Source organism: Macaca nemestrina, chromosome 5 (assembly GCF_043159975.1).
Source record: "Macaca nemestrina isolate mMacNem1 chromosome 5, mMacNem.hap1, whole genome shotgun sequence".
NCBI classification, from domain to species: Eukaryota; Metazoa; Chordata; class Mammalia; order Primates; family Cercopithecidae; genus Macaca; species Macaca nemestrina.
The window spans coordinates 129,159,778-129,181,524 of record NC_092129.1 but is presented as its reverse complement, the minus strand read 5'-3'; positions in this window follow the sequence as shown (position 1 = coordinate 129,181,524).

Below are 21,747 nucleotides of genomic sequence, written 5' to 3'. Positions count from 1 at the left end.
AACATCCCAAAAGATGATGACAATCATCTTTTAGTGAACCTGGAAGTCAGTCCTTCCCCAGTAAGCCTTCAGTTGAGGCCCCAGCCCTGTCTAACACCTTGATAGAAGCCTTGTGAGAGAGCCTAGAGCAGAGGACCTAGGGAAGCTCTGCCTCCATCCCTGATCCAAAGAATCAGTGAGCTTATAAATGCATGTTGTTTTAAGCTGCTAAGTTATACAGCACTAGGTGACTAATATGATATGCTTCTATTTGCCTTTTACTAGTTTAATTCTTGCAGCATCTTTGCCAGATAAAATTCCTGTTTTATATATAAGAAAACTAAGGCTGTTTTAACTTGTTTCAGATCACATGGCTGGTAAGGGATGGAGTCAGAATTTGGACCCAAGTTGTCAGGCTCCCAAGTGTGCTCTCTTGATTACTTGACTTTACACGAAAGCAGTGGCTGGGTCTGATTTGTTCACAGTTGTCCCATTCTCCAACATAGTGTATGGCACATAGTAGATTCTCAATAATGGTTAATTAATTTCTTAATCTAGAACATTGCTAACTGAATGATGAATAGATTTATTTTGTTCATGCAAGATAATTTTATAAGCATTTTCAAAAAGTATAATTGTGCCTGTTTGGTCTCAGAGGTTTCTTCTTGTTTTGTGGTATGGCTTCTTCAGGGCCACATACTAATTGACTGAAATTTACAGGTGCATTTCAGTGTGTAGAGTAGTGTAATATAAACATGATGCAAGCCGCATATGTAATTTTAAATGATCTAGGGGTTACTTTTAAGAAGTAAAAAGAGGCTGGGCGCAGTGGCTCACACCTGTAATCCCAGCACTTTGGGAGGCCGAGGCAGGCAGATCATGAGGTCAGGAGTTTGAGACCAGCCTGAGCAACATGGTGAAACCCCGTCTCTACTACAAATACAAAAATTAGCCAGGTGCCGTGGTGCGTGCCTGTAATCCCAGCTACTCAGGAGGCTGAGGCAGGAGAATTGCTTGAACTTGGGAGGTGGAGGTTGCAGCAAGCCAAGATGACACCACTGCACCCCAGCCTGGGCAACAGAGTGAGGCTCCATCTCAAAAAAAAAAGAAGTAAAAAGAAACAGGTGACATTTATTTTAGTAAAACATTTTATTGAAGTCAATATATCTATATTACTATTTTAATATGTAATTAATATAAAAATTAGTAATGGGATATTTTACATTCAGAATAAATACTACAGCTGCAAAATTTGGTCTGGTTTTTACATTTTTTAGTATATTTCAAAGATGGAAAATCTAAAACACTTTAAAAAATCATTTTCAGAGTAGCTACTCTCTGTAGCCATTCAACTAGTGCTATGGTAGATAGACTGGAAACACAGCATGGAACAGTAGGTTATAGTGAATATTAAGAAATTTTGTCTTCATCTTTAAAGAAGTAACCTGGATATTCCCTATTACAAGCACTCAGTAGCCATACCTGGCTAATATTGGAGAGTGCAGGTGTATGGACAGTGCATGTGCATGAATGGTGTAGTTGTATAAACAGTGCATTGTGTGAATGGTGCAGGCGTATAGACAGTGCATGTTTTGAATGGCGCAGGTGTGTGGACAGTGCATGTGTGTGAATGGTATAGGTGTACAGACAGTGCATGTGTGTGAATGGTGTAGTTGTATGAGCAGTGCATGTATGTGAATGGTGCAGGTGTATAGACTGTGCATGTTTTGAGTGGTGCAGGTGTATAGATAGTGCTTTTGTGTGAATGGTGCAGGTGTATGGACATTGTAGGTGTGTGAACAGCACAGGTACATGGACAGTGTCAGTGTATGAATGGTGCAGGTGTATGAACAGTGCAGGTGTGTGGACAGTGTGTGTGTGTGTGAATAGTGCAGGTGTATGGATAGTATAGGTGTATGAATGGTGCAGGTGTATGAACAGTGCAGGGCAGGTATGTGAATGGTGCAGGTGTAATGCTTGGACGGAAGTGTCAACCTTTGGGAATCTGTGGAATATCCATTCCCCTTGTGACCGCTCTCTCTGTTATAATTCCAGGATACATCAGAAATAGCTCAAAATAAAAACTGAATTTTAGGGACAGAAGTTGTCTGAAAGTTGCTCTTAAATCATAGCTAGAACATAAATGACTTATCACTTTGGATACCTGAGAAAGCTTTCATTAATTTTGGGCATGGACCTTCATGTTTTTAAAACTGGGGTTAATGAAATAGGCAATTTCATTTCAGGCAAAAGAAAGGAAAGGTTAAGAGAATAAAATTGCCCAAGATTTGGGTTATTAGAAGGTAAGACTTGAGAAGGTGACCTTTTAGCAATGACTATATTAGGTTTTTGGTTGTACAGAGTAATTGAGGAGCCAGAAAGGCCAGGAGCCAAATAGGCAGTGGAAAGGTGAAGCAGACAGATTTTACTTCCAGCTGCCCCACATCTGAACCTCTTTCCTATGGTGGTGCATTTTCCCACTGTGTGAGGTCAGGCAGAAAGCAGAGTCTGTCTTTCACCATAGAAGCCAAAAACCAGATGCTTCATTTGTCAGGCTCCTGTGCAGCTATGGCAAGAAGGGGCACAAGACATAGGCTTGACCTATGAGATGCCTGCGTCCAGCCTAGAAATGAGGAGCTAGTGATGCAAAGAAGCAGGCGGAGAGGACGCTGTTTTGGCAGTGGGGGTTGCACGGACTGAGCAGTATCAGCAGCACTGGTTTGTAGGAACAGCACTGGCAGTAGGGCAGTGGTGGCATCCCTGGGTCGAGAGCAGGAGGCTTTAGGACATGAAGCTGTGACATGGAGGCGGCTGTGGTGTCTGTAGCTGTTGGCCTTGACCCTGGCTACAGAGTTTTCTCTTTCTTTTGCTCCCTCCCTTTTTCTGGCCTGGTTCTCTGATCATACAGCGGAGGTTCTATGAGCTGCCCAGCGCCCTTTCAAAGGATTCTTTCCTCCTCAGTTGCTCAGTTGGCTAGCTCCGGAGCTCAGCTGCTCTGCATAATAAATCGCAGGGGACCTGAGGAAGAGAAGCTGAGAGCAGACAGCCTGGAAAACAGGGAAGCATGGAGTTGGTAGGAGTCTTGTGGGAGACAGGGGCTGACCTACATCACAGGAAGCTGTAGTGTGTGAGAAAACAAGGAATTACTGATGGTTGTGTGGTTGAAGGGCCTGCCACCACAAAGGTGCCTAATGATTCATTTTCAACTGTTTGCATTTTGTTGCAACAAGTGCTCTCCATAGCACAAAAGTTTCAGTAAAGTCTGCTATACATAAATGCCTGGGCGGTGTGTTGAGTGGAATCAATGAAAAGTCACCGCAGTCGGCACAGAGCAGACATGAGGGGAGAGCTGTGGCTGGGCCGTGAGGGGGAGTGCAGCAGAGCAGTAACTTGGAGTCAGTGGTGACAGACATGAGCCTACAACCTGGGAAATTCTCTGAAATCCTGGCAAGGGCACAGAGGTCCCCCATGGCTGTGACTTAGAAAGGTCAAGCCAATTTTATGGGAGACCTCAGCTGACATCTGGGTTACACCAGTGTTAATTTATCCGTCTTCACTAAGAACAGCTGGCTCAGGGATTGGTCACACGGGACAACAAGTGCCATTTCTCATCTTTTATGTGGCAGAAGTAATCTTTGTCTGAAAAACGAACGTTAGTGACTCCCCAAACAAGTGGGAGGAAAGTCTGTATTCCAAGAATTTTCTGATAATAGAAACGAAACATCGTTTTTTTTTTTTTTTTTTTGAGATGGAGTTTCACTCTTGTTGCCCAGACTAGAGTACAGTGGCATGATCTCAGCTCACTGCAACCTCCACCTCCTGGGTTCAAGTGATTCTCCTTCCTCAGCCTCCCAAGTAGCTGGGATTACAGGCACCTGCTACCAGGTCCAGCTAATTTTTTTGAATTTTTAGTAGAGACGGGGTTTCACCATGTTTGCCAGGCTGGTCTTGAACTCCTGACCTCAGGTAATCGACCCACCTTGGCCTCCCAAAGTGTTGTGATTACAGGCGTGAGCCACTGCATCTGGCCAAAATGTTGCCTTTTTAAGGAGAAACAGAGAAATATGTTTTATTATTTCAAACACATGAGTTTTAAATGAGAAGCAATGGCTAAGATAACTCCAGCAACAAGTCAACGTGTTCAAAAGTCTGATCGAATTTTTACTTTGGAAAAATAAACATGGGGCCAATCAATGAAATAAAAACTTTAATGGAAACTGCGGCTAATTTGGGAATTCATACAGCCTATCCCAATAGTATCTAGAAGTGCTAGTTGTACTTGGTCTGTGCTCAATATAGTTAAGAGGTTCTTGACGTAAGTGGGCACTTGCAAACCACATGCTCTGTTGTGACATTTTGGAGGCAGCAGCACCATTCTAGTGTAAAGGCACACTTGCAAAGGAGAAAACATATTTATTGCAAAGATTAACACATTATGGGCATAGTTTTCAAAACATAGAAAACATGTTTTTTTTTTTTTTTAAATCTGCATATGAATGCTGAACTCTCATTTGCTGTAGCACCATCGAAGAGTCAACCCTTAGGCCAGGCGCAGTGACTCACGCCTGTAATCCCAACACTTTGGGAGCCTGAGGCAGGTGGATCACGAGGTCAGGAGATCAAGACCATCTTGCCTAACATGGTGAAACCCTGTCTCTACTAAAAATACAAAAAATTAGCTGGGCATGGTGGCGCATTCCTGTAGTCCCAGCTACTTGGGAGGCTGAGGCAGGAGAATCACTTGAACCTGGGAGGCAGAGGTTGCAGTAAGCCAAGATCATGTCACTGCACTCCAGCCTGGGTGACAGAGAGAGACTCCATCTCAAAAAAAAAAAAAAAAAAAAAAAAAAAAAAAAAAAAAAGTCAACTCTTTTAGGACGTAGGAGCCTATTATTCAGAAAACCTGCTTTCCTGGCATAGCGCTTATCTTAATAAAAGTTAGAGACTGGCTCGTGTGGCCACATTAAGTTAAAATGATTTAACTTTTCCTTTTTAACAAGTTTTGAATGGCTTACCTATTCTACCAATTGCCTTCTTCTTGTGTCTCCTTCCCTGACCTGCCTGGGTCTCCCCGACCCCTGCCCATCTCCCAGCCTGTGAAGTGCCTTCTTTTTGTTTCTGTAATGTCATGTGTATACCTGTCTCTCCTGGCACTTACTACATTTTAACAATTTGTTTGTCTCCTTCCTGGTCTTCATTTTTTTAATCTCTCTATCCCCAGCATGGTGCCTGAACACCTGGGCAATGCTCCAGAAAGCCTGTCACTCTAGTGATGAGTCATTTGCTTGCACTAATGACCCTCTAACTCTGGAATTAAACAAGATTGAAGTAAGATTAAACAAGACCCCAAAGATCACCCACACTTTGGTTGCACTGTCAAATTTTCTTAAAAAGGTGATTAAAGGACTAAAAAGTCCCTTCCACTCTCTGCCCTAATGAAGAGATGGCCCTATCCAGTGCTTGCCTGCCACTCTGTCCCATTTCACCCACTTAGCTACAGTCTGACCTTTGACTCTATTAAAATATTTCTGCTTGCTTCACTCTGATCAAGAGCTACATGATTATGGAAGATTTATAGAAGCTGAGAAGTGATATGCAATCCCTTTTAAGTAAAACCTTAGTAATCGTTTTTTATTCCTGTTCTTTTTTTTAAGACCCAAAATCATAAAATCTTGAAACCATATTGGCTTGTGTTTATGCATGTTGAGATCAATTACATGTTGTCTTAAGATAGTTTTAAATTGCAAGAGTTATTTCTGAACAGAAGACTATATTAAAATTACATTCTGAAAGCTTGATGGCAGTCTGTGAGTACTTTCAGGTAACATAGTGACTCCTTACTACCTGGAAAACAGCTGGAAAGAACACAATATGCCTCTGTTCTCTGTTAAAAAAAATGCCTCTGAGCTGCTAAAATAGATGTTATAAGTTATAATATCTATTATTCTGAAATCCATGCTTTCTCTACATAGGTGTCCCTTCATATCCTCACTCAACGCGTTTTAACTCTGTTTTTTTTTTTTTTTTTTTTCATATGTTCCAATTGAGCTGGTTCCTAAGCAGGCAAGGAGATAGGCACAGCAAGAGGTGACCAGGTAACCAGAATGGAAGAAAGCTAGTGAAAACTAAGCAGAGGAATTCTGACATCTTGTCCGTCTCAGATTATTTAGGGTAGGGCTACCCATTTCTAAACACATGAGGACTCCTAACTATTGCCCTGTGGGCTCAGTTTGGCCTACATGAGTATTTCGTTTGTCTTTTACAGTGTTATTTTCTATTTTATTGAGCTGACATTCAAAATTAAGTAAGTTTTCCATTGACATATGAATTTTAGGCCTTTCGTGAATCATCACACTATCTAGTAATGCTAGGCTTGTTCATCTCATGGGAATGACAGCTGAAGCTGAGTGGTGACTGCTCCCTTTAGATAGGGCAGTTGTCCTTTCTCTTCACAGTTTCCATCACCCACCCACAGTTTGCACTGCACCAAGGCCCTGGGTGATTTTACTCCTTCTTGCCTGGTCATGAAGGCAACTGAGTTTGCTATGAAGGGCTTCCCATCAGGGCACATTTTCTAATTGTCATACAATTTTGAAATTAGAAGCACCTTTATAAAAGTGACTTCCTTGGGTAGGAGACTGGACTAGAATATCCTCAGCAAGCAGTCACCTAACCACTTCTGGTTTTGCAATGACAGGGAATTCTCTGCTCCACCAAGAAGGTCTTCTTGCCTTTTTTTTTCTTTCTAGAATTAATAACTTGTATTTATGTAAAATCGGTGTCTCCTAAAGTATGTTCTTAGAACCGTTTGTTCTAAGGTATGTTAAAATTGATAATACATTTTTTAAAGAATCCAGCAGTCATATATATACACACACACATATATATACACACATATATATACACACATATATACATATATATATGTGTGTATCCTATCCTCAGAACAGATAAATTACTATTTTTTTAGTGAAAGACTTCCCAGAGCCTTTAGGTGCTATTCTGCATTGTTGATCTCTAAGCCAAGGATAAATTTGCAGTCTTTTTTCATACATATTTGATCATAAAACTTAATTTTATGGGACTGTCATGTGGCCCAAGTATTCTACAGAATAACCTTGGAAAATGCACATAGGAATTCTTAGTTTTGTCTTAATTGTTCATAAAAGTCAGTCATAAGCAAAGTAAAGCAATTTGCCCAAGAATACAGGAATTGTGGCTGTTATGAAATTGGGTTGGAATTCCAGAATACTGTCTCCTAACAGGAATCAGTGGAGTGTTTCACAGAGTATAATGCACTGATCACTAAATTTAGGGAAATATCCACGGATAAATACACTTGGTTAAATCCAAAAATGTGGAGGAAGAAAGCATTGGTAATCTTAAAAGAAGAATACCAATGTTAAGATAGAATCAATGATCATAAAAATACATAGTAATCATAAAAAATGGGAGATCATAAAGAGATTAAGGGAGTAATTAATGGGGGTTAGCCTTATTTTCATAAAGAGCCTTTCACACTACTTCCCTTAATGTTCACATTTTATATAAAGTATAGTATGTTATCAGCCTATCCTTTATAAAAACAAGCCATTCGATGATTATGGTCTAATTGCTAGCTCCTGTGAAAATTAAGTCCCAATTAATGGAAAATTGAATAGAACAAAACAAAATTTTATAATATCATTATTAAATTATCATTATTAAAAATAAGCAGTCTAGTTAATGATGTATTCTTTTGTATTCAAAGTTTAGTGTTAACCCCAAAAGTAATGGCAACAAAAGCCAAAATTGACAAATGGGATCTAGTTAAACTAAAGACCTTCTGCACAGCAAAAGAAACTATCATCATAGTGAACAGGCAACCTATAGAATGGGAGAAAATTTTTGCACTCTATCCATCTGACAAAGGGCTAATATCTAGAATCCACAAAGAACTTAAACAAATTTACAAGAAAACAACAAACAACTCCATCAAAAAGTGGGCAAAAGATATGAACAGACACTTCTCAAAAGAAGACATTTATGCAACCAACGAACTTGAAAAAATGCACATCAAACTTGAAAAAATGCACATCATCAGTGATCATTAGAGAAATGCAAATCGAAACCACAATGAGATACCATCTAATGCCAGTTAGAATGGCAATCATTAAAAAGTCAGGAAACAACAGATGCTGGAGAGGATGTGGAAAAATAGGAATGCTTTTACACCGTCGGTGGGACTGTAAACTAGTTCAACCATTGTGGAAGACAGTGTGGCGATTCCTCAAGGATCTAGAACTAGAAATACTATTTGACCCAGCAATCCCATTACTGGCTATATACCCAAAGGATTATAAATCATTCTACTATAAAGACACATGCACACATATGTTTATTGTGGCACTATTCACAATAGTAAAAACTTGGAACCCAAATGTCCATCAGTGATAGACTGGATAAAGAAAATATGGCACATATACACCATGGAATACTATGCAGCCATATAAAAGGATGAGTTCATGTCCTTTGCAGGGACATGGATGAAGCTGGAAACCATCATTCTCAGCAAACTCTCACAAGAATAGAAAACCAAACACCACATGTTCTCACTTATAAGTGGGAGTTGAACAATGAGAACACATGGACACAGGGAGAGGAAAACATTAATCAGCTACTATGACTGAGCTGCTAGGAACACACTATATAAATTACCATCTTTTCCCCTCAAATTGCTCACAAGTCAGTCGTGGAGACAAATGAATGATGACTACAGAATCAGAAAAAGGTAAGTAGTATTTTGTTATAATGCAAACACAGGGAATTGGCCTGAGGAAACTGGGGCAGTTTCAGTACAGGGGACAGTGCTTCTGACTGGGTCCAGAAGGAGTTGGAGGAGTTTGCCAGGTGAATGATGGGGACTCCAACAGAGTATGTTTCATCCTGGGAAGGGAATCTACAATGCATTATTGGGAGTCTGGAATTTTATGTTTGCCTTTTATTTTCAGGAAAATCTTTTTAAAGTTACTTTTAAGTGTATTCATTCACCTTATCACTGGACACTGCTGTACAATTTCGGGGTCCACATTTTCAAATGCGTTTATTACCACAGGATACCAGGAAACACTTTAGCTATCTTTTGCCTTGCAGGAATTCAGGCCCAGAATGTGGAGAGAGATTCTAATTTCTAGATTATAATACAAGTTGGAAATTCAGCTTTTCGTGTGAAATGTTCTAATTTTTAAATGTTGGCAACTAATTTTTTTTTCAACATTGTCCATGGTAACAAAACAAAAACACAGGTCACATGTTTGCAGCTCCTGCTCTTTGGATTTCAGTGTCATTAACAAGGTGTTTTCCACCCAGTGGCCATGTATTTTTACTGCAGTTTGAAGGGCTTCAAGGGAATTTGCTTCTTGCAGTGTTAACCTTGAAACCCCCAACATATAAAGCCCACCAAAAAGGACAAGGGCCTAACGAGGAATTCAGCAGGAGACAAGAGGTGGTCTGGCCACTGGGTTGAGCTTGCACCACGGGGAAGCCGGTTCTGGAGCAGCGCAGGAAGGAGGGGTAAAGCCCATCAGAACCCAGGCATGGCGCTCTGCTTCGGGATATATGGCTGAGCTTGTGGAAGGGGAACCGTCTCATAGCTCAAGCAAGGGTATCCGTGAGCAGTGGTTGAACACAGGATGTGTTTGACTGTGACATCAGGTGGCTGCCACCACAGCAGTGATTGTCATGGAGACTGAAAGTTTTCTCTGCTGGGTTGTGAAAGTGATGCTTTTCTGAGTGAGAAAATCCTTTTGATTTGGCAAATTTGGGGGTCTGGATGAGGAGAGGGCTAAAGAGGGAGAAAATGGATTGTGGCAGAGGTTGCTAGTTGCTTCTCTTAACATCTGTTTTCCTTTTTTTCCTTAGTTATTAGCACTCCCCAGTTTTCAGCTGGGCACACAACCACCTCCAGGTGACTGTATCACTAATGCCTTTTAACGGGCAGAAGAAAACTAATTTTTAAAAAGTTCAACAGCACCATTAATTTCACCTATTTATATTTCAAATCAGCCATCACTGTGAAACCTCTAAGAAAGTCTAAAGGCATTAACTTGGTAATCCCCAAAACTAGAGTAGCAGAGCAAAAGAGTCAAAACCTCCTCCGGTATGAAGTTTGCAAAAATAATAGTTGACAGGTAAAATGTCACCCTTTTTTAAATTGTCTGAACAAAGAAGGCCATGATTCGTCTTATATCCAATAAAAAACATTTTGTAAAATTATGATACATAGTCTCCTCTGTAGGGAGGGTACAGGTAGGCTTGTAGAATTAGAGAGACATGGATTCCAATGAGGAAAGGAGATTACTTGACAAGAGAACAGACAGAATTAATAAGATTGGCTCTTGCCCCATCCTTGGTGGTTTAGGGCCATGGTTCTGAGAGAGTTCAAAGCTCTTGCATGAGGCAAATTGGTAAATATTCAACCTGACACTTCTTGCACAATCATCTTAAATTATAAAGCAGTAAAAAAAGCTAAGACTATTCCATTTTTGTGTCTTTTTGATGTTTTCCAAACTGAATTTTAACAGAAATGATAGCAAATGTGAACATTCAAAGTCAATCTCTATACCAATAGCACCCCTCAGCCCAGCTTCCTTCTCTGTCTATTTAGACTTGTTCTGATAGATATTTCAAGGGTGATCTCAATTGTACTCATGGAAAATAGCATTTCTGGAGAAGATTTCTACAAGGCTGAATTCTTCCTGTTGTCTAATTCTCCTACATATAGTATTTCCATGTATAGCAGCAACTTCGTCCACAGTTGGTCAGATAATTCTAAAAGCCACTTAAAGGTTTAACAGGAACAATTTTGGTCCCATCTGTGGGGGTGGGAGGGCTAGGGTTTAAGAACAGGATTAAACTCATATTTTGAAGTATAGTATGCAAATCAGGTTGCCAAAACAATTGTTTTTTATGACTCTTAGAAGAGATTTAAGATGGAGCCAAGAGTTGAGATGAAGGCTAAAGAGATCAGAGAATGAGAACTGAGGATTCCTAAGGTGAAAGTTTTTGGAGGATTGTGGCATTTTCCCATTCTTTTGCTGAAGGAAGAAGTGTGCTTCCCCTCTTCTTTTTTTTTTTTTCTGTTTCCCATTACTTTATTTATTTATATATTTTAATTTTTTATTATACTTTAAGTTCTAGGGTACATGTGCACAACATGCAGGTTTGTTACATATGTATACATGTGCCATGATGGTATGCTGCACCCATCAACTCATCATTTACATTAGGTATATCTCCTAATGCTATCCCTCTCCCCTCCCCTCGCCCCACAACAGGCCCCAGTGTGTGATGTTCCCCTTCTGTGTCTAAGTGTTCTCATTGTTCAGTTCCCACCTATGAGTGAGAACATATGGTGTTTGGTTTTCTGTTCTTGTGACAGTTTGCTGAGAATGATGGTTTCCAGCTGCATCCATGTCCCTACAAAGGACATGAACTCATCCTTTTTTATGGCTGCATAGTATTCCATGGTGTATATGTGCCACATTTTCTTAATCCAGTCTGTCATTGATGGATATTTGGGTTGGTTCCAAGTCTTTGCTATTGTGAATAGTGCTGCAATAAACATACGTGTGCATGTGTCTTTATAGCAGCATGATTTATAATCCTTTGGGTATATACCCAGTAATGGGATAGCTGGTTCAAATGGTATTTCTAGTTCTAGATCCTTGAGGAATCGCCACACTGTATTCCACAATGGTTGAACTAGTTTACAGTCCCATCAACAGTGTAAAAGTGTTCTTATTTCTCCACATCCTCTCCAGTGCCTGTTGTTTCCTGACTTTTTAATGATTGCCATTCTAACTGGTGTGAGATGGTATCTCATTGCAGTTTTGATTTGCATTTCTCTGATGACCAGTGATGATAAGCATTTTTACTTGTGTCTGTTGGCTGCATAAATGTCTTCTTTTGAGCAGTGTCTGTTCATATCCATTGCCCACTTTCTGATGGGGTTGTTTTTTTTTTGTAAATTTGTTTGAGTTCCTTGTAGGTTCTGGATATTAGCCCTTTGTCAGACAAGTAGATTACAAAAATGTTCTCCCATTCTGTAGGTTGCCTGTTCACTCTGATGGTAGTTTTTTACTGTGCAGAAGCTCTTTACTTTAATTAGACCCCATTTGTCAATTTTGGCTTTTGTTGCCATTGCTTTTGGTGTTTTTGACATGAAGTCCTTGCCCATGCCTATGTCCTGAATGATATTGCCTAGGTTTTCTTTTAGGGTTTTTATGGTTTTAGTTCTAACATTTAAGTCTCTAAGCCATCTTGAATTAATTTTTGTAAAAGGTGTAAAGAAGGGATCCAGGTTCGTTTTCTACATATGGCTAGCCAGTTTTCCCAGCAGCATTTATTAAAGAGAATCCTTTCCCCATTTCTTGTTTTTGTCAGGTTTGTCAAAGATCAGATTGTTATAGATGTGTGGTATTATTTCTGAAGGCTCTGTTCTGTTCCATTGGTCTATATCTCTGTTTCGGTATCGGTACCATGCTGTTTTGGTTACTATAGCCTTGTAGTATAGTTTGAAGTCAGGTAGTGTGATGCCTCCAGCTTTGTTCTTTTGGCTTAGGATTGTCTTGGCAATGCAGGCTCTTTTTGGTTCCTTTAAACTTTAAAGCAGTTTTTTCCAATTCTGTGAAGAAAGTCATTGGTAGTTTAATGGGGATGGCATTGAATCTATAAATTACCTTGGGCAGTATGGCCATTTTCACAATATTGATTCTTCCTATCCATGAGCATGGAATGTTCTTCCATTTGTTTGTGTCCTCTTTTATTTCATTGAGCAGTGGTTTGTAGATCTCCTTGAAGAGGTCCTTCACATCTCTTGTAAGTTGGATTCCTAGATATTTTATTCTCTTTGAAGCAATTGTGAATGGGAGTTCACTCATGATTTGGCTCTCTGTTTGTCTGTTATTGGTGTATAAGAATGCTTGTGACTTTTGCACATTGATTTTGTATCCTGAGACTTTGCTGAAGTTGCTTATCAGCTTAAGGAGATTTTGGGCTGAGATGATGGGGTTTTCTAAATATACAATCATGTCATCTGCAAACAGGGACAATTTGACTTCCTCTTTTCCTAATTGAATACCCTTTATTTCTTTCTCCTGCCTGATTGCCCTGGCTAGAACTTCCAACACTATGTTGAATAGCAGTAGTGAGAGAGGGCATCCCTGTCTTGTGCCAGTTTTCAAAGGGAATGCTTCCAGGTTTTGCCCTTATTATTTTGAGATAACTTCCATCATTACCGAATTTATTGAGAGTTTTTAGCATGAAGGGCTGTTGAATTTTGTCAAAGGCCTTTTCTGCATCTATTAAGATAATCATGTGGTTTTTGTCTTTGGTTCTGTTTACATGCTGGATTATGTTTATTTATTTGCATATGTTGAACCAGCCTTGCATCCCAGGGATGAAGCCCAGTTGATCATGGCGGATAAGCTTTTTGATGTGCTGCTGGATTCAGTTTGCCAGTATTTTATGGAGGATTTTTGCATTGATATTCATCAGGGATGTTGGTCTAAAATTCTCTTTTTTTGTGTCTCTGTCAGGCTTTGGTGTCAGCAGGATGATGCTGGCCTTATAAAATGAGTTAGGGAGGATTCACTCTTTCTATTGACTGGAATACTTTCAGAAGGAATGGTACCAGCTCCTCCTTGTACCTCTGGTAGAATTCGGCTGTGAATCCATCTGGTCCTGGACTTTTTTTGGTTGGTAGGCTATTAATTATTGCCTCAATTTCAGAGCCTGTTATTGGTCTCTTCAGGGATTCAACTTATTCCTGGTTTAGTCTTGTGAGAGTGTATGTGTCCAGGAATTTATCCATTTTTTCTTGTTTTTCTAGTTTATTTGTGTAAGGTTGTTTATAGTACTCTCTGATGGTAGTTTGTATTTCTGTGGGGTCGGTGGTGATATCCCCTTTATCATTTTTTATTGCATCTATTTGATTCTTCCTTTTTTTCTTCTTTACTAGTCTTGCTAGTGGTCTATCCATTTTGTTGATCTTTTCAAAAAACCAGCTCCTGGATTCATTGATTTTTTTGAAGGGTTTTCTTTGTGTCTCTATCTCCTTCAGTTCTGCTCTGATCTTAGTTATTTCTTGCCTTCTGCTAGCTTTTGAATCTGTTTGCTCTTGCTTCTCTAGTTCTTTTAATTGTGATGTTAGGGTGTCAATTTTAGATCTTTCCTGCTTTCTCTTTTGGGCATTTAGTGCTATAAATTTCCCTCTACACACTGCTTTAAATGTGTTCCAGACATTTTGGTATGTTTCGTCTTTGCTCTCATTGGTTTCAAAGAACATCTTTATTTTTGCCTTCATTTCGTTATGTACCCAGTTGTCATTCAGGAGCAGGTTGTACAGTTTCCATGTAGTTGAGCAGTTTTGAGTGAGTTTCTTAATCCTCAGCTCTAGTTTGATTGCACTGTGGTCTGAGAGACAGTTTGTTATAATTTCTGTTCTTGTACATTTGCTGAGGAGTGCTTTACTTCCAACTATGTAGTCAATTTTGGAATAAGTGTGATGTGGTGCTAAGAAGAATGTATATTCTGTTGATTTGGGGTGGAGAGTTCTGTCGATGTCTATTAGGTCTGCTTGGTGCAGAGCTGAGTTCAATTCCTGGATATTCTTGTTAACTTTCTGTCTCGTTGATCTGTCTAATGTTGACAGTGGGGTGTTAAAGTTTTCTATTATTATTGTGTGGGAGTCTAAGTCTCTTTGTAAGTCTCTAAGGACTTGCTTTATGAAACTGGGTGCTCCTGTATTGGCTGCATATATATTTAGGATAGTTAGATCTTCTTGTTGAATTGATCCCTTTGCCTTTATGTAATGGCCTTCTTTGTCTCTTTTGATCTTTGTTGGTTTAAAGTTTGTTTTATCAGAGATTAGGATTGCAACCCCTGCCTTTTTTGGTTTTCCATTTGCTTGTTAGATCTTTCTCCATCCCTTTATTTTGAGCCTATATGTGTCTCTGCATGTGATATGGGTCTTCTGAATACAGTACACTGGTGGGTCTTGACTCTTTATCCAATTTGCCAGTCTGTGTCTTTTAATTAGAGCATTTAGTCCATTTACATTTAAGGTTAATATTGTTATGTGTGAATTTGATCCTGTCATTATGATGTTAGCTGGTTATTTTGCTTGTCAGTCAATGCAATTTCTTCCTAGCATTGATGGTCTTTACAATTTGGTATGTTTTTACAGTGGCTGGTACTGGTTGTTCCTTTCCATGTTTAGTGCTTCCTTCAGGAACTCTTGTAGGGCAGGCCTGGTGGTGACAAAATCTCTCAGCCTTTGCTTGTCTGTAAAGGATTGTATTTCTCCTTCACTTATGAAACTTAGTTTGGCTGGATATGAAATTCTGGGTTGAAAATTCTTTTCTTTAAGAATGTTGAATATTGGCCCCCACTCTCTTCTGGCTTGTAGAATTTCTGCCAAGAGATCCGCTGTTAGTCTGATGGGCTTCCCTTTGTGGGTAACCCGACCTTTCTCTCTGGCTGCCTTAACATTTTTTCCTTCATTTCAAGTTTGGTGAATCTGACAATTATGGGTCTTGGAGTTGCTCTTCTCAAGGAGTATCTTTGTGGCGTTCTCTGTATTTCCTGAATTTGAATGTTAGCCTGCCTTGCTAGGTTGGGGAAGTTCTTCTGGATAATATCCTGCAGAGTGTTTTCCAACTTGGTTCCATTCTCCCCATCTCTTTCAGGTACACCAATCAGACATAGATTTGGTCTTTTCACATAGTCTGATATTTCTTGGAGGCTTTGTTCATTTCTTTTTACTCTTTTTTTTTCTCTAAACTTCTCTTCTCACTTCATTCATTTGATCTTCAATCACTGATACCCTTTCTTCCAGTTGATTGAATTGGTCACTGAAGCTTGTGCATTTGTCATGTAGTTCTCGTGCCATGGTTTTCAGCTCTATCAGGTCATTTAAGGACTTCTCTACATTGGTTATTCTAGTGAGTCATTCATCTAATCTTTTTTCAAGGTTTTTAGCTTATTTGCAATGTGTTTGAACTTCCTCCTTTAGCTTGGAGAAGTTTGATCGTCTGAAGCCTTCTTCTCTCAACTCGTCAAAGTCATTCTCCGTCTAGCTTTGTTCTGTTGCTGGTGAGGAGTTGCATTCCTTTGGAGGGAGAGAGGTGCTCTGAATTTTAGAATTTTCAGCTTTTCTACCCTGTTTTTCCCCCATCTTTGTGGTTTTATCTACCTTTGGTCTTTGATGATGGTGACATACAGATGGGGTTTTGGTATGGATGTCCTTTCTGTTTGTTAGTTTTCTTTCTAACAGTCAGGACCCTCAGCTGCAGGTCTGTTGGAGTTTGCTCGAGGTCCACTCCAGACCCCGTTTGCCTGGGTATCAGCAGCGGAGGCTGTTGAAGAGTGAATATTGCTGAACAGCAAATGTTGCTGCCTGATCATTCCTCTGGAAGCTTTGTCTCAGAGGAGTACCTGGCCATGTAAGGTGTCAGTCTGCCCCTACTGGGGGGTGCCTCCCAGTTAGGCTACTGGGGAGTCAGGGACCCACTTGAGGAGACAGTTTGTCCATTCTCAGATCTCAAACTCCATGCTGGGAGAACCACTACTCTCTTCAAAGCTGTCAGACATGGACATTTAAATCTGCAGAGGTTTCTGCTTCCTTTTGTTTGGCTATGCCCTGTCCCCAGAGGTGGAGTCTATAAAGGCAGGCAGGCCTCCTTGAGCTGCGGTGGGCTCCACCCAGTTTAAGCTTCCTGGCTGCTTTGTTTACCTACTCAAGCCTCAGCAATGGTTGGCACCCCTCCCCCAGCCTTGCTGCCACCTTGCAGTTAGATCTCAGACTGCTGTGCTAGCAATGAAGGAGACCCTGTGGGCATGGGACCCTCTGAGCCAGGCACGGGATATAATCTCCTCATGTGCCACTTGCTAAGACCCTTGGAAAAGTGTAGTATTAGGGTGGGAGTGACCTGATTTTCCAGGTGCTGTGTGTCATGGTTTCCCTTGGCTAGCAAAGGGAATTCCCTTACCCCTTGCACTTCCCGGGTGAGGCAATGCCTTGCCCTGCTTCAGCTCTCACTTGATGGGCTGCACCCACTGTCCTGTACCCACTATTTGGCACGCCCCAGTGAGATGAACCCAGTACCTTAGTTGGAAATGCAGAAATCACCCGTCTTCTGTGTTGCTTATGCTGGGAGCTGTAGCCTGGAGCTGTTCCTATTTGGCCATCTTGGAACTGCCCTCGCTTCCCCTCTTCTTAATCCAAATGAGAAAAACTTTGGGGGAGTCACATAAGCAACTTGATCTATGTCCTCTGGAATTCAGTGGACTAGTGTCTGAACTGTGAGGATAGCTGTTCAGGTTGTACACTGCACAACACTAGAAGGTCCCATTCACATAGACAACAATGTTTAGAAATCTGCAAACTATATTTGGAGATTCTGGGTGTCTGATTCTCCTAGAGGTAAGCTATGGTGGTTGGAGCTGCAATTAATTAATTGCAAAGAGGAAAATAAGGACACTAGGAGCAAGTTGGAGTTTCATCAACAATGAGACAAGGATGTGAGAGTTTTTCAGCTTAGCCATGTGGGTCCATGTAAGGAAACCAGCCTGAAGCCTGAAGCCTTCTTGAGAAGACCCTTAGGGGAAAAAACCTAGAGAGGACCCCTCCAACTGAAAGCCAGAGGGCCAAGTGTTGGTAGTGAAAGTGGCCAGGCATTGGAGTGACTGTCCTCATCATGGACACTGCAGTGGGGATTTTCCATGGGGTAAAGAACCCCATGAGAGTCCACCCTGAGCACTCAAGCTCAATGAGCAGCAACGCCAGATCACAGAGGTTCCATCCGTGTGCCCTTTGCATAGCCCCAGCCCTGGGCCCAGTCCTGGAGGGAATGGAAAGACAGCTTGTGAGGGGAAGCATCAGAAGAGGAAAAGATGCCAACTATGCCCTAAGCGCCCAGCCCCTGACTCCCAAGACCCTCACTTTAGGCTTGTTGGCCAAAATCAGGTGTCAGCTCAGGGAGGGTAAAAAATTTGGAATTTGGTTATTACACTAAATTGAACATTTTAATTACTAAAATAAGACTTGTGTTAAGACTAAAGGTGAGCTCAGGATATTTAATACCTTTAATTGAGAGGGAGATCTGCTTGAGACTTCATGTAAGGACAGAGAAAGAATCAGTCCATGCAGTAGGTATAAAGGAGGAGGGGTTGGGGAGGAGTCGGTATTGCTCTCTTTGTAGCCTGTTGAGCTCCAAACCTTCAGTAAGCGGACCTGAAGCATTTTATCTTAACGTGAGACACATAAATCTACACTTATCCCCAATCTTTTGATGTAGAGCCAAGACCTTTTGTGCGAGCACAGGCAACTGATCTTTCTTTAACTCACCCACAACACAGCAACTATGAGTTCCAATTTTTGTTTCCTCACATTGGATTGAAAATGCTAAGAAACTTGCAAAACAACCCGAATATAGCTTAAAGTGTATATGATTTATTTTCTCTTGTCTTCCACAGTTGTCTCACCCACACTCTTTTTTTGAAATGAAAATGGGTGTGGGTGAGACAACCGTAAAAGGCCTTTTGAAGGCATTTAGTTTAGTGGTTCATAGAAACAACCACTCTTTTTGTACCCATATGTCATTGGTTTACATAATATTTAATTAAATTATGTAATTCAGCAGCAAGTACTGTTGGCATAAACAGCAGAGCACATGCCCAGCTGACCCTTGGTAAAGGCACATTTGAACTTGTGGGAGTAGAAGCACATGGCTGTACTGGAGAGTAGCCCACTCATGGTGAGCTTTCCACGTGTCCTGATCATCCATCTGCAGATCTTACCGAGAGACAGAGCATGCAGGATTATCTAGGGAGTTGGTAAGTGGACATCAGTCTACTGAGGCACCATTATTTTAGGTCCAATATTTGAGATATAAACACCATCATAAAAGCTACCATTGACTGAGTATCTGCTATGTGCCAGTCAGGGCACTGGGCACTTTAGGCACACTTTAAATGAATAAAACTCATGTAGCTTTCACAGATAATACTTTCCTTCATTTTACAGTTGAGGAAACTGAAATTTACAGAAATTAAATAACTTACTCTAGGTCACATAGACAATACATGAATAATCAGTGCTTCTCAAACTCTAAAGCGCAAATAAATCACCAGGGGGCTATTATTTAAATGAAAATTTTGAAATTGTGGGTCTGGGGTGGGACCTGAGATTCTGCACTCTTTTATTTTTTATTTTTGAGATGGAGTTTCGCTCTTGTTGCCCAGGCTGGAGTGCAATGTGCAATCTCGGCTCACCAAAACCTCCACCTCCTGGGTTTAAGCAATTTGCCTGCCTCAGCCTCCCGAGTAGCTGAGATTACTGGTGCACGCCGCCACACCTGGCTAATTTTGTATTTTTAGTAGAGACAGGGTTTCTCCATGTTGGTCAGGCTGATCTCAAACTCCCGACCTCAGGTGATCCACCTGCCTCGGCCTCCCAAAGTGCTGGGATTACAGGCATGAGCGACCGCGCTTGGTCTGATTCTGCACTTCTAACAAGCGCCCAGATACTGTTGCTGCTGCTGGTCTGCAGACCATGTCTTGAAAATCCTGATATCCTAACTTAACTGCTCTGAGATGGAGCCCAGGCATCCCTGTTTTCTAAAAACTCTTCAGGAATCTTTCGTAAACAGAGTGGAGATAATTGTTCCTCCAGGAAAGGCAGAAAAGTTTTGGAAGTGGATTGACTTAGTAATACTTAGTTTCAAATACTTTAATTTAAAAAAAAAATGTGTTTTAAAAATACAATAGTGGCCAGGCGCGGTGGCTCACACCTGTAACCCCAACACTTTGGGAAGCTGAGGCAGGTGGATCACCCAAGATCAGGAGTTCAAGACCAGCCTGGCCAACATGGCAAAACCCCATCTCTACTAAAAATACAAAAATTCGCTGGGCGTGGTGGCACGTGGCTGTAATTCTAGCTACTCAGGAGGCTAAGGCAGGAGAATTGCTTGAACCTAGGAGGCAGAGGTTGCGGTGAGCTGAGATTGTGCCATTGCAGTCCAGCATGGGTGACAAGAACGAAACTCCATATGAAACAAAACAAAACAAAACAAGCAAACAAAAAATAGTAATGAATTTGAACCAATATACAAGTTCATAAAATAAAAGGTAAAAATCTTCCTCCTTTAACAAGAATTTTTAAAAGTAAAATATAATCAAGCTATTTACTGTACACCCTTATGTAACAATTTTCCAATTCCATGATATATCATAAATTTCTTTTGTAGTAAGTACATACTGCTATAATCTGCTTCATCTTACTTCACCCTTATTGACAATGCATTATATTCCATAGCACAATGCAACCATTATTCATCTATTCCTTCATAGGTGGGTATTAAGTTGACTCTAATTTTTTTCAGTTTTACAGATAATGCTTTGTGCATATATCCATGGGCATGTGTATAAGTCATTCTGTAGAATCGACTTCTAGATGTGAAATTGTTGGGTTATTTAAAAAGCTATTTTCAAATAAAAGGTTTGCTGAGTTACACTTGTGCCATCACATATAAAAATGCCTCCTTTCCCCCACCACCTTGAAATACTGGGTATTATCAATCTTTTCTGTATTAAGCAATACAATATGTGGAAGGTGGTTCTCAGTGATTCTTAATTTGTGTGTCATGAATGCATGAGGATGAAAATCTTTTAATATGTGCATTAGACTTAGTATTTCTTATTTTATGGCTTGTCTGTCTATATCCTTTTGCTCTGTTAGTTATTTGGTTGCTTATCTATTTTATATTGTTTGTCTCATATATGCTGCAAATATCAGCCTCCCAGCCTACTACTCGCTACTTTTTTTTTTTTTTTTTGAGACAAGGGTCTTGCTCTGTCGCCCAGGCTGGAGTGCAGTGGTGCAATCACAGCACACTGCAGCCTTGACCTCCCAGGCTCAAGCGATTCTTCCATCTCAGCCTCTCAAGTAGCAGCTGGGACTACAGGTGCATGCCACCATGCCCAGCTAATTTTTAATCTTTTGTAAACACAGGGTCTCACCATGTTGCCCAGGCTGGTCTCAAACGCCCAGACTCAAGCCATCCTCCCACCTCAGCCTCATAAAGTGCTGGGATTACAAGTGTGAGCCACTGCTCCAGGCCTACTGTTCACTTTTTAAATTTGTTTTACAATATTTTACAGAATTGTTTCATTTCTTTATGTCAAATCTGTCAATTTTCTTCCATGACTTCTGTTTTACTTCTTATTTAGGAAAGACTTCCTCATCCCCAAATTATAAAATACATATCCCTGTTTTTTCCATCTATTACTTGCATAGATCTGTCACTCATTAATTCATGTGATCATTAATCCATATGCAAAAATATTCTGTATACAAAGTAGAATTATGACTTGAAGTTAGAGGTTTTTTTGTGTGTGTCTTTTACTCCCAAATACCATTCTCAGCACCATTCACTGAACAGACCATCATTAGCCCTGGACTTGAAATGTCCCCTTTATTAAATGATAGAAGTCTCATCATTAAATTTATAAAATGATAGAAATCTCATATGTAGAAGTCTCATCATCTCCTTTCATCCCTTTTCTTCCATGCCTGCCCCAAGTTGTTTTAATTTCTGCAGTTTTATAGAACTGCTGGGAAGACCAGTATGTTATTATTTTTTAGTTTTTCTTCCTTTTTTAAAAACAAATTTCTTCTCTACTTTTCTTTAGATGAATTAAAAATGCCCATATCTTGTTCTAAAGCAA